An 11,202-nucleotide genomic window follows, 5' to 3' on the forward strand; every position below is an offset into this window, starting at 1 on the left:
AACCCAAACCCACGAAACTGTGGGAGTAACATTCAAAAGCCAACCATACATGCCAACAACTTTGAACTAAAACCACAGCTCATCACCCTTGTTCAGAACAACTGTTCATTCGGAGGAGGCGTCCAAGAAGACCCCAATCAACATCTAACCACCTTTCTGAGGATATGCGATACTGTGAAGTCTAATGGTGTTCATCCTGACACCTATAGACTACTTTTGTTCCCTTTCTCACTCAAGGATAAGGCATCTAAATGGCTAGAATCCTTCCCTAAGGAGAGTTTGACAACCTGGGAAGATGTGGTAAACAAATTTTTAGCCAGATTCTATCCTCCTCAAAGAATCAACAGGCTGAGAGCTGAGGTTCAAACTTTCAGGCAGCAGGATGGTGAGACTCTATATGAAGCATGGGAGAGGTTTAAGGACCTAACAAGGAGGTGTCCACTAGATATGTTCAATGAATGGGTGCAGCTACACATTTTCTATAAAGACCTTTCTTATGAATCAAAAAAAGCAGTAGATCACTCATCCGGGGGATCTCTGAACAAGAAGAAGACCATTGAGGAGGCCATAGATGTCATTGAAACTATAGCAGAGAATCACTACTTCTATGCCTCCGAAAGAGGAAACACTAAAGGAGTGATGGAGCTAAACAATGTAGATGCTCTGCTGGCCCAAAACAAGCTCATTACCAAGCAATTAGCTGACCACACCAAGAAGATGGAGAGGAACCAAGTAGCAGCAATCACCACCTCATCAACAACCCAAGAGGGAGTGAATGCAGAGGCAGAAAGTGAGCAGGAACAAGCCAAACTACATTGGGAATTCACCTAGACAAAATCATGACCCATACTCCAAGACCTACAACCCTGGTTGGAGGAATCACCCAAACTTTGGGTGGGGGAATCAACAAGATCAAAGCTAAGATCAGAGACATCACAACCCCAACAACAATGCAACTCACCAACAATTCACACAGAGAACATATCAACACCACCATAACAACACCTCTCCACATCCATATCAAAACCAAAATAACACTCATCATCCTTCTACCTCCAATCCCAACCTACCATCATCTGATGACAGACTCTCAATGATTGAGAACCTGCTTGAAGGCATATGCAAAGAGATTCAAGACAACAAGGTGTTCAAGAAGGAAGTGCGAGCAAATTTTAAGAACCAGGGAGACACTATCAAGAGGTTGGAATCTCAAGTGGGGTATCTCTCTGAGCAGATTCCCAAACCTACAGAAGGATTCCTAAGTGACACAGAGAAAAATCTGAGAGGTGAAACAAAGAAAGTAAGATGGAAAGATTGCAAGATGGTCACTATAAGTGGTAAGGAGACTGAGGACAAGCCAAATAAGCCGTCAGAACAACCTGGAGATACCTCAGCAGAGAAGAAGGAAAAAGATCACCAAGAACTAAAAATCTCAAAACAGAAGCTGCTGAAACTCTATGCACCCTTTCCCCAACTACTCAATGGTGCTGTGGAGAAGAGAATATACTCAAGATTTCTTGACTTGTTTGCATCTCTTCATGTAAACATACCATTCATCAAGACCATCCAACAAATGCCTTCATACATCAAGTATATGAAGGAACTGCTTTCCAGGAAAAGCTCACTCAAGCGAGGCCAAACTATAGTGATGAATAAGGAGTGCAGCGCCCAGGGAGTTGCCTACAAAAAGAAAGGACCCAGGTAGTTTCTACATTCCTTGTGCCATCAGAGAAACCATGTTTGATAAGGGACTCTGCGATTTGGGAGCAAGCATCAACTTAATGCCCTTATCCCTTATGAAGAGGCTGCAGATCAATGAGATAATGCCCACAGATGTAGTGATCAGGCTGGCTGATAAAACTCAAAAACAAGCAATAGGAGTGGTGGAAAATGTGTTGGTAAAGGTTGGGAAATACTTTCTCCCAACAGACTTTGTCATATTGGACATGGAAGAGAGTCACACTCACCCAATCATATTGGGAAGACCATTCCTAGCTACAGCCAGAGCACTCGTAGATGTAGAGCGAGGGGAGCTAATCTTGAGGATCCATGATGAACAACTCAGCTTTAATGTCTTCAAACTCTCACAAGAAACAGATCAAGAGAACAAGGAACCATGGAAGAATCACAGTGAGATACTGAAGGAAGAAACAAGCACTGAAGCACAACCAGCACATCTGGGAACTCCCTTGATTGATGAACAAGGCAAACAGCAATTGCCACAGCTCAAAGAAAATCAGGAGAAACCCAAACCATCAGAATCATATGAGACTAGTAACCACATTTCCTTAGAGGAGGAGGTCACAAAGATTAAGACAACATCACAAGGAACAAAGAAGAAGGTACCAAGGAGGTGGAGGAACAAGAAGATCCCTACCGAGGACTTCTCTCCAGGGGATAAAGTGATCTCAGCTTACTTCCCAAATATCTCCCCTGATCTCCCCATTGTACCATCTCAGTTACCTAAGGTCTTCACTATCAACAGAGTTCTCTCCGTGGAACATGTAGAGATCATTGATACAACCACTGGATATAGGTCTACTGCCAGAGGAGAAGACTTGAAGCATTATCAACCTCCCTGATGAAGGAGAAACGTCAAGCTAGTGACGCTAAAGAAGCGCTTCATGGGAGGCAACCCATGTTTTATATGCTTTTAGAAAATAGTGAATAAGTCAATATTCATGAATTTCAACCCAAACTTGACAAACACTTGGTGAAATCCTTATCAGGCAGTATATAGTGAAGAATAAGTTTGGTGTTCAAAGCATGCTGGGAGAGCTTGAATGCAAACCAGAGCATGCTAATCTTGGAGCCTTGAATAAAACTTTTTCATCACAGTGCTACAAACTAAGTTTGGTGTCACCCAAGGTGCCACCAATGTGCATATAAGGATACACAGTTAGTTAGTTAGTTGATGTTCATGAATAAACAATCTAGTTCTTTTTCTTTATTATTCTAGCCATAAAGTTTAATTTCTCAATGATATTAATTTTTTTTATTTTATTTTTATAAGAAAAGGGAAAGGAGCATTGAAGGGGATTGATTGGACAATTAAATGAGGAAGGTTCGGACACCACAAGAGGAGGGTACTACACACGTGCATCAAGGAGGGATGCATTGGAAAATGTTGCCATGCAACATTGAAAAGAACGAGACCCTTGAAGACCGAACCAAGCCCCCTCATAAAAACGATGATCCTTGTGCCCATCCCCTGCAAAACCCCATCCGTCCATCCAACAACCACCACATCAATCCATACCCTTCATTCCCTCATCATTTCCCTATATAAGTGAGTCATAGTCCGTACTTTCCTTTCATTGCACTCAATCCTAAACAACCAAAAGTCTCCACACCCTTACCACCTTTACACATTAACTCCCATTCATGGCATCTTCGAGTGCTAAAAGAAGGAAGGGAAAGGAACCTATGGAGCAACACCCGTATGATGAAAAGAAATTTAGAAGCTTGCACCATGCATTGCAGTACGGGTGGATGGTTGATAAGGAAATAATTTATGAACTTGGATTTCAAGTCAAAAAGAATGAGTGCCCGTAAATCACGACGAAGGTAGAAAAGAGGCGATGAGAGCTCCTCACTGATCTGGTGGTTAAGGTAAATGCAAATCTTATAAGAGAATTCTATGCAAATGTGGTCCGATATGATAAGGCAGATGAGTTATATACAAGCTTTGTGAGAGGAAAGATTGTGGATTTCAGTCCCATGAGTGTCATAAGAGCATTAAAGCTACGGTCCATACCGTTTGAAGAAGAGAGTTATCATTCAAGAATGGACAACAGCCCCAATTATGACCAGATTGTGCAAGATATTTGTGTACCCAGAGCTGACTGGGAAAGATATGCAGATAGGAGACCAAGGTTCATCAAGAGAGCAGACCTCACTCCGGAAGCAAAGGGGTGGTTCGAAATTGTAAGGAGGTCCATCCTCCCAGCAGAGAACAACTCAGAGGTGAATCTCAAGAGAGCCACAATGGTGCACTGTATACTCAAAGGAGGAGAGATCAAGGTACATGAACTCATAGCCACAGGCATTAGAAAGATGGCAGAGAAAAGCGACTCAAGAGGAAAGTTAAGTTACCCCAGCACTATTTACCGACTATGCAAGAAAGCTGGGGTGGTGTTTGAAGATGAGGACCCCGTGTGGATAAAAGAGGGAATTCCAATAACCGTTCGATGGATGCATGCTGCCGCATCCCCCCTGCCTCAACGGAAGCAAAGGAAGAGGCCAGCCCCTCAAGTAGTAGAAGGACAAATCTTAGAGGGGCAAGTACCAGCCACTTTGGATATGCACCAACTACAGGAAGCCATTGATGGCCTATCTAGACAATATTTGGAAAGCCAAGGAGCACAGGAAGAGCTTCAACTACAGATAATGGGGCAACAAGAGGAATCACACTCAAGATGGATGACTCAACAAGGGGAGTGGCAAAAGCAAATGAGGGAGCAGCAACTGAGTCAAGGATAACAATGGAGTGAAACATTCCACAGGATAGAACAAAGGCAAAATGAACAACAAGAATCTATCCAGAAGCTAATCAACATCCAAGCACATCAAGGTGCACACATACATGAGATGCATCGAAGACAAATAGAACAGGAAGAACTATTGGACGAGCAAAGGACATTCGCAGAAGGAGTTTACATGAGCGAGACTGGGCATCATATAAACACTCAAGCCAGGCTCAGATACTTAGTAGGACAGCTGCCTATATTGCATCCGGGAATCGCAAGGTATGAGGAAATAAAGGATGAATTAGCACGAGAAGAAAGACAAAGGGTGGAAGAGAGTCATGAATCAGTTAGGAAGGCACTTGAGGATTGGAAGCAAGCAAGATTGGCACGGATGCGAGGAAATGCAAGAGGACACAAGGAAGACAAACAAGGAGGGGAGCATGGGCAACCACATGAGTAAAAAGTGGTGGAGTTCCTTCTTTGGTCCATCTTTTTCTATGCTTTAAATAAGGAAGATCTTGTATGAAATAGAACATGCTTCCATGTTAGTTTGAACCTTTTTCAATTCTGTCTTTTAAACTTTTTGTTAATTAGGGCTGTGTTTTCTAGTCTGAATGTCATTATTGCATCGTTTTCTTACTTAATTGTATGCTTGTCCTTTTGAATCAAATGAAAAGAGAATTAGTGTTTTATAAAAGATCAGAGTGGAGTTCATACTATGGAGTAAGTTCCTGAGTTTGTGGTGTGGTCATAAGTTAGCTAAGTTGGTTCAACCACAAGGTGGGAAGACAACTATCTGTCATGAATCATATGCTTGAACACACCCATGAGACTAGCTAAATAACAAGATCCTAATAAGAAAAAGGGAAAGAACAATCAAAGTTGAAGAATAAAAGAAAAATAGCAAGAAAAGAGGCTAGGCACCAAGGGTTTGAGTCTTGAGGGATGACTCTATGGTGTTCCTGTACCAAGGATCTGCTTGGATTACTAAGCTCTCAGGGCTGCTTTATCACCTGGTAACTTGGGTTAACTAACCCGGAATTATCAGTTGAAAGTCCACTATCAAGAGCAATTTTTGCTACAGAACATTTAGTAACCCAAAGAGGTGCTGGACACCAAGACCTCAAGGAAAGAAAATAAACAAACTATGTGCCTGTGGTGTGTATGTATGGGGGAGAGACTTGAGGAAGTAAGTCCTTAGGGGTGCTTCAACACCTAGCACCTTGAACCAACAGGTTCGGGAGTGTTGGCTGAAAGCTTATTCTAAAGAGTTGACCCCTTACAGAGTACTTAGCCTAAGAACACAAATAAGCCCTGAAATGACAACAAAAGGATCAATGAATAAAAGTCTCATGGGATGCAATCAAGTGAGTATTCTAGAATATGATAAAGGTCTGAAAGCCAGTGAAGGAATGAACCTAAGTTGCTATGCATGAAACCACCATAAAACCAGGAACATGACTTCCACAAGAATGACTCATTTCTCTTGGCATTCCATTCATTATTCTCTTGTTCTAGTACTTGCTTAGGGACAAGCAAGCTTTAAGTTTGGTGTTGTGATGCCAGGGCATTTTGGCCAGTTTTATTGACATTTTCTTTACTGTTTTTAAGGTAGTTTCATGCATTTTCTTAGAAAATAAATTAGTTTTGGGTAGATATTCACTTACATCTTGATTGAAGCATACATTGTGCACTTTACATGATTTCATGAGAATTTTGCATGAATTATATGACAAATTGGATGATGCATGACTCATGACTTGAACTAGAACTTTGATGCACTTTGTTGCTTGATTTCAGGACAAAGGAAGCAAAGAAGAACCACGTTAGCAGTCACGTTAGTCCCACTAACGTGACCTCTAACGTGGAATGGGTGCTAACTTGCAAAGTTAATGAGAAAGGTAATCGCCAATAACGCCCTCGAAGCCATCATAAGCCCACGTTAAGAGTCACGTTAACTAAGTTAACGTGAACTCTAACGTGGAAGAAGACAACAAGGCCAACGTTAGTGACACTCTCCTTTGTCACTAACGTTGGACCAAGCTCATAATTGGCCACGTTAGTTGCCACGTTAACTTAGTTAACGTGGAATCTAACGTTAAGAAGCAAAAGAGAAGCCAACATTAGTGACAATCACCTTTGTCACTAACGTTGGCCAAGCCTCCATAAGCCACGTTAACTCCCACGTTAACTTTGTTAACGTGGAAGCTAACGTGGAGAGAGCAATTGATAGCCAACGTTAGTGACACTTACCTTTGTCACTAACGTTGGGGTGAACCACCAAGAGCCACCATGAGCAACGTTAACTCCCACGTTAACTTAGTTAACGTAGAAGCTAACGTGGATAAGGAGATGATGAGCCAATGTTAGTGACACTCACCTTTGTCACTAACGTTGGGGATGGCTAGCATTACTACGTTAGAAGCCATGTTAACCTAGTTACGTGGACTCTAACGTGGGAAAGGGGCACATTGGAACATTAGGGACAAAGGTAAGTGTCACTAACGTTCTCGAAGAATTGGCACTGCTACGTTAGAAGCCACGTTAAACTGGTTAACATGGACTCTAACGTAGGGACAAGGGAGGACTCTCCACGTTACGGGGAAAGGTAAGTCCCAATAACGTGTGCGAAGGACCAAGAGGCAACGTTAGTGGTCACGTTAGTGCCACTAACGTTGAAGTCAACGTGATCATATTTGGGTTAGGAACGTTAGTGAAAAAGATGATTGTCACTAACGTTCTCGAACCCACACTTTCACTTAACGTTGACACCACTAACGTCCTGAGTCAAAGTCCCTGCCTACTTCACCTTTTCTCTCTGCAAGCAAAGCTAGGCCCAATAAAAAAGATAACTGCTTCAAACTCAAGATTCAGAGGCCCATACCCAAGACTTGAAGAGCCAACTAGAAGATTAGAAGAGTAGTACATATAGGAGTAGCTTTGAATTAGTTAGGGAGTTGGAAACTTTAGGGAGCCTTTGGCATAGAACTACTCTCTGTATTTTACTTTCTCTGCACTTCAAGTTTTACTTTCATCATGTATTCTCCATATTGGTTTTCATTTTCCAGAGCTATGAACAACTAAACCCCTTTCATTGGGTTAGGGAGCTCTGTTGTAATTTGATGGATCAATATTAGTTTTCATTCTCCTTCTTCTATCTTCTCTCTTGATTTTACAAGAAAGCTTTCGATCTTCATCCAATTGGGTAGTTATCTTGGAAAAGAAGCTATTCATACTTGGATCTCTTCTGAACCTTGAAAGAGGAATGAAGAGATCATGCTAGAAATGCTTTCTCATGCTAGACCAAATTGGGTTTGGATGGATATGTGACTATAATCCTACCAACACTTGATTTGGGAAATGCATGTGGTATAATCAGTGACCATACTTCATCTCTTCTCATGAGCAATTGACCAAGGAATTGGCTATTGATCAAGATTTGAGAGATTGAATTACCAAGAAATTGGAATTCGATTACTTAAGATTGCCAAGGAGATCAATGAATGCATTGATTGAGGAAGAGATGAAAATGAACTTGATCCGGAGAATGCAACATCTCCTGAGCCCAATGAACTCCCCATTTCTGATCTTACCCATTCTCTTTAATTTCTGCCATTTACTTTTATGAGCAATTACCCCATTCCCGTTTAAGATTCTGTAATTTACTTTCCGCCATTTACATTCAGCTCTTTATTTCTAGCATTTACTGTTTCTGCTATTTACTTTCCCGCCATTTAATTTTCTGTAAATCTCAAATCAAATTCTGGTTCGCTCAACTAGAACATTCATCTAATTAAAGTTGCTTGATCAATCAATCTCTGTGGGATTCGACCTCACTCTATTGTGAGTTTTTACTTGACGTCAAATTCGGTACACTTGCTGAAGAAAATTTGTTGAGAGATAAGTTTTGTGCGTATCATGCATCTGTCCCAATACTGCACCAATTGCATGGTAACTGGCATCACACATTAGTTCGAATGGTAATGTCCAGTCTAGTGCAGAAATGACTGGTGTTGTGACCAGCTTAGCTTTCAGAGTCTCAAACACCTGCAGACACTCTATGTCAAAGATAAATGGCGTGTCAGCAGCTAGCAGATTGCTTAGAGGTTTTGCAATTTTTGAAAAATTCTTTATAAACCTCCTATAGAATCCTGCATGCCCCAGAAAGCTTCTGATTGCTTTAACATTGGTGGGTGGTAGTAACTTTTTTTTTCAGTTTCCTCTACCTTAGCTTGATCCACCTCTATTCTCTTATTCAAAAGTTTGTGCCCAAGGACAATTCCTTTAGTCACCATAAAGTGACATTTCTCCTAGTTTAAAACCAGGTTAGTCTCTTGGCACCTTTTTAGAACAAGTGCTAGATGGTCAAAATAGGAGCTGAATGAGTCTCCAAATACTGAGAAGTCATCCATGAAGACTTCCAGAAATTTCTCTACCATATCAGAGAAAATAGAGAGCATGCACCTCTGAAAGGTTGCAGGTGCATTGCACAGACCAAATGGTATCCTTCTGTAGGCAAATACTCCAGATGGACATGTGAATACTGTTTTCTCTTGGTCCTGAGGATCTACTACAATTTGGTTGTAACCTGAATAGCCATCCAAAAAGCAGTAGTATTTATGGCCTGCTAGTCTTTCTAGCATCTGCTCTCTATGAATGGTAAAGGAAAATGATCCTTTCTGGTGGCTGTATTGAGCCTTCTATAGTCAATACACATACGCCACCCTGTAACTGTTCTTGTAGGAACTAGTTCATTCTTTTCATTATGAACCACCATCATGCCTCCCTTCTTGGGGACAACTTGGACAGGGGTCACCCAGGGGCTGTGGTGCACGAATTGTAAATTACACTTTTCGCAACTCGTACCACTAACCAGCAAGTGCACTGGGTCGTCCAAGTAATACCTTACGTGAGTAAGGGTCGAATCCCACGGAGATTGTTGGCTTGAAGCAATCTATGGTTATTTTGTAATTCTTAGTCAGGATATCAATTATAATTATCAGTTTGGATTGCGAAAAATAAAAGAGCATGAATTAAATACTTGTTATGCAGTAATGGAGAAGATGTTGGAGTTTTGGAGATACTTTGTTTTCTGAATCTCTGCTTTCTCCCTGCTTTCTTCTTCATGCACGCAAGGTTCCTCCTATGGCAAGTTGTATATTGGTAGATCACCGTTGTCAATGGCTACCACCTGTCCTCTCAGTGAAAATGGTCCAGGTGCGCTGTCACCGCACTGCTAAGCATCTGTCGGTTCTCACTCATGTTGGAATAGGATTCATTGATCCTTTTGCGTCTGTCACTACGCCCAACCTTTGTGAGTTTAAAGCTCATCGCAGTCATCCAATCCCCGAATCCTACTCAAAATACCACAGACAAGGTTTAGACATTCCAGATTCTCAAGGATGCTGCCAATGGATTCTAGCTTATACCACGAAGACTCTGATTAAGGAATCCAAGAGATACTCATTCAATCGAAGGTAGAACGGAGGCGGTTGTCAGGCACGCGATCATAGGTTGAGAATGGTGATGAGTGTCACGGATCATCACATCCATCATGTTGAAGTCCGAATGAACATCTTAGATAGAAACAAGCGAGTTTGAATAGAAAACAGAAATAATTGCATTAATTCATCGAGACACAGCAGAGCTCCTCACCCCCAACAATGGAGTTTAGAGACTCATGCCATCAAAGAGTACAAAGTTCAGACTAAATTATCATGAGGTACAAAATAAATCTCTAAAAGTTGTTTAAATACTAAACTAGTAACCTAGGTTTACAAAAAATGAGTAAACTAAGATAGATAGTGCAGAAATCTACTTCTGGGGCCCACTTGGTGTGTGCTGGGGCTGAGACTTGAGCTTTACACGTGCTTAGGCTGTTTCCAGAGTTAAACGCCAGGTTGTAACCTGTTTCTGGCATTTAACTCCAACTTGTAACCTGTTTCTAGCGTTTAACGCCAGAATGCAACATAGAACTGGCGTTGAACGCCAGTTTACGTCGTTTATCCTTTAGAAAAGTATGGACTATTATATATTGCTGGAAAGCCCTGGATGTGTACATTCCAACGCAATTGAGAGCGTGCCATTTGGACTCCTGTAGCTCCAGAAAATCTATTTTGAGTGCAGAGAGGTCAGAATCCAACAGCATCTACAGTCCTTTTTCAGCCTGAATCAGATTTTTGCTCAGCTCCCTCAATTTCAGCCAGAAAATACCTGAAATCATAGAAAAACACAAAAACTCATAGTAAATTCCAGAAATATGAATTTTGCCTAGAAACTAATAAAAATATACTAAAAAGTGACTAAAATATACTAAAAAGTACATGAAATTGACCCCAAAAAGCGTATAAATTATCCGCTCATCAGGCTGTCAGAAATAGGATAAATAATCCCAGCCTCTAGTAACTTAGTGACCTCTTTTTGCACCACCTTCTTTATGGCTGGGTTTAGCCGCCTTTGTGGTTGAACCACTGGCTTAGCATCATCCTCCAATAGGATCTTGTACATGCATCTGGCTGGACTAATGCCCTTAAGATCACTTATGGATGACCCAAGAGCTGTCTTGTCTGTCCTTAGCACCTGAATTAGTGCTTCCTCTTCCTGTGGCTCTAAAGCAGAGCTTATGATCACGGGAAAAGTGTCATCTTCTCCCAGAAATGTATATTTCAGGGATGGTGGTAGTGGTTTGAACTCGGGTTTATGAGGCTTCTCCTCCTCCAGAAGAGTTTTTAGA

General features: G+C 41.4%; 1 non-coding gene across 1 annotated transcript; it reads right to left on the minus strand.

Annotated features, from left to right (window-relative positions):
• Positions 1 to 345: 345 nt before the first annotated feature.
• On the minus strand, positions 346 to 452 carry LOC112787158 (small nucleolar RNA R71). The gene has a single exon (XR_003194587.1). It is a non-coding gene; the product is annotated as a small nucleolar RNA R71 (small nucleolar RNA).
• Between the last annotated feature and the right edge of the window lie 10,750 nt (positions 453 to 11,202).

This window comes from Arachis hypogaea, chromosome 20 (assembly GCF_003086295.3).
Source record: "Arachis hypogaea cultivar Tifrunner chromosome 20, arahy.Tifrunner.gnm2.J5K5, whole genome shotgun sequence".
Classification (NCBI taxonomy): Eukaryota; Viridiplantae; Streptophyta; class Magnoliopsida; order Fabales; family Fabaceae; genus Arachis; species Arachis hypogaea.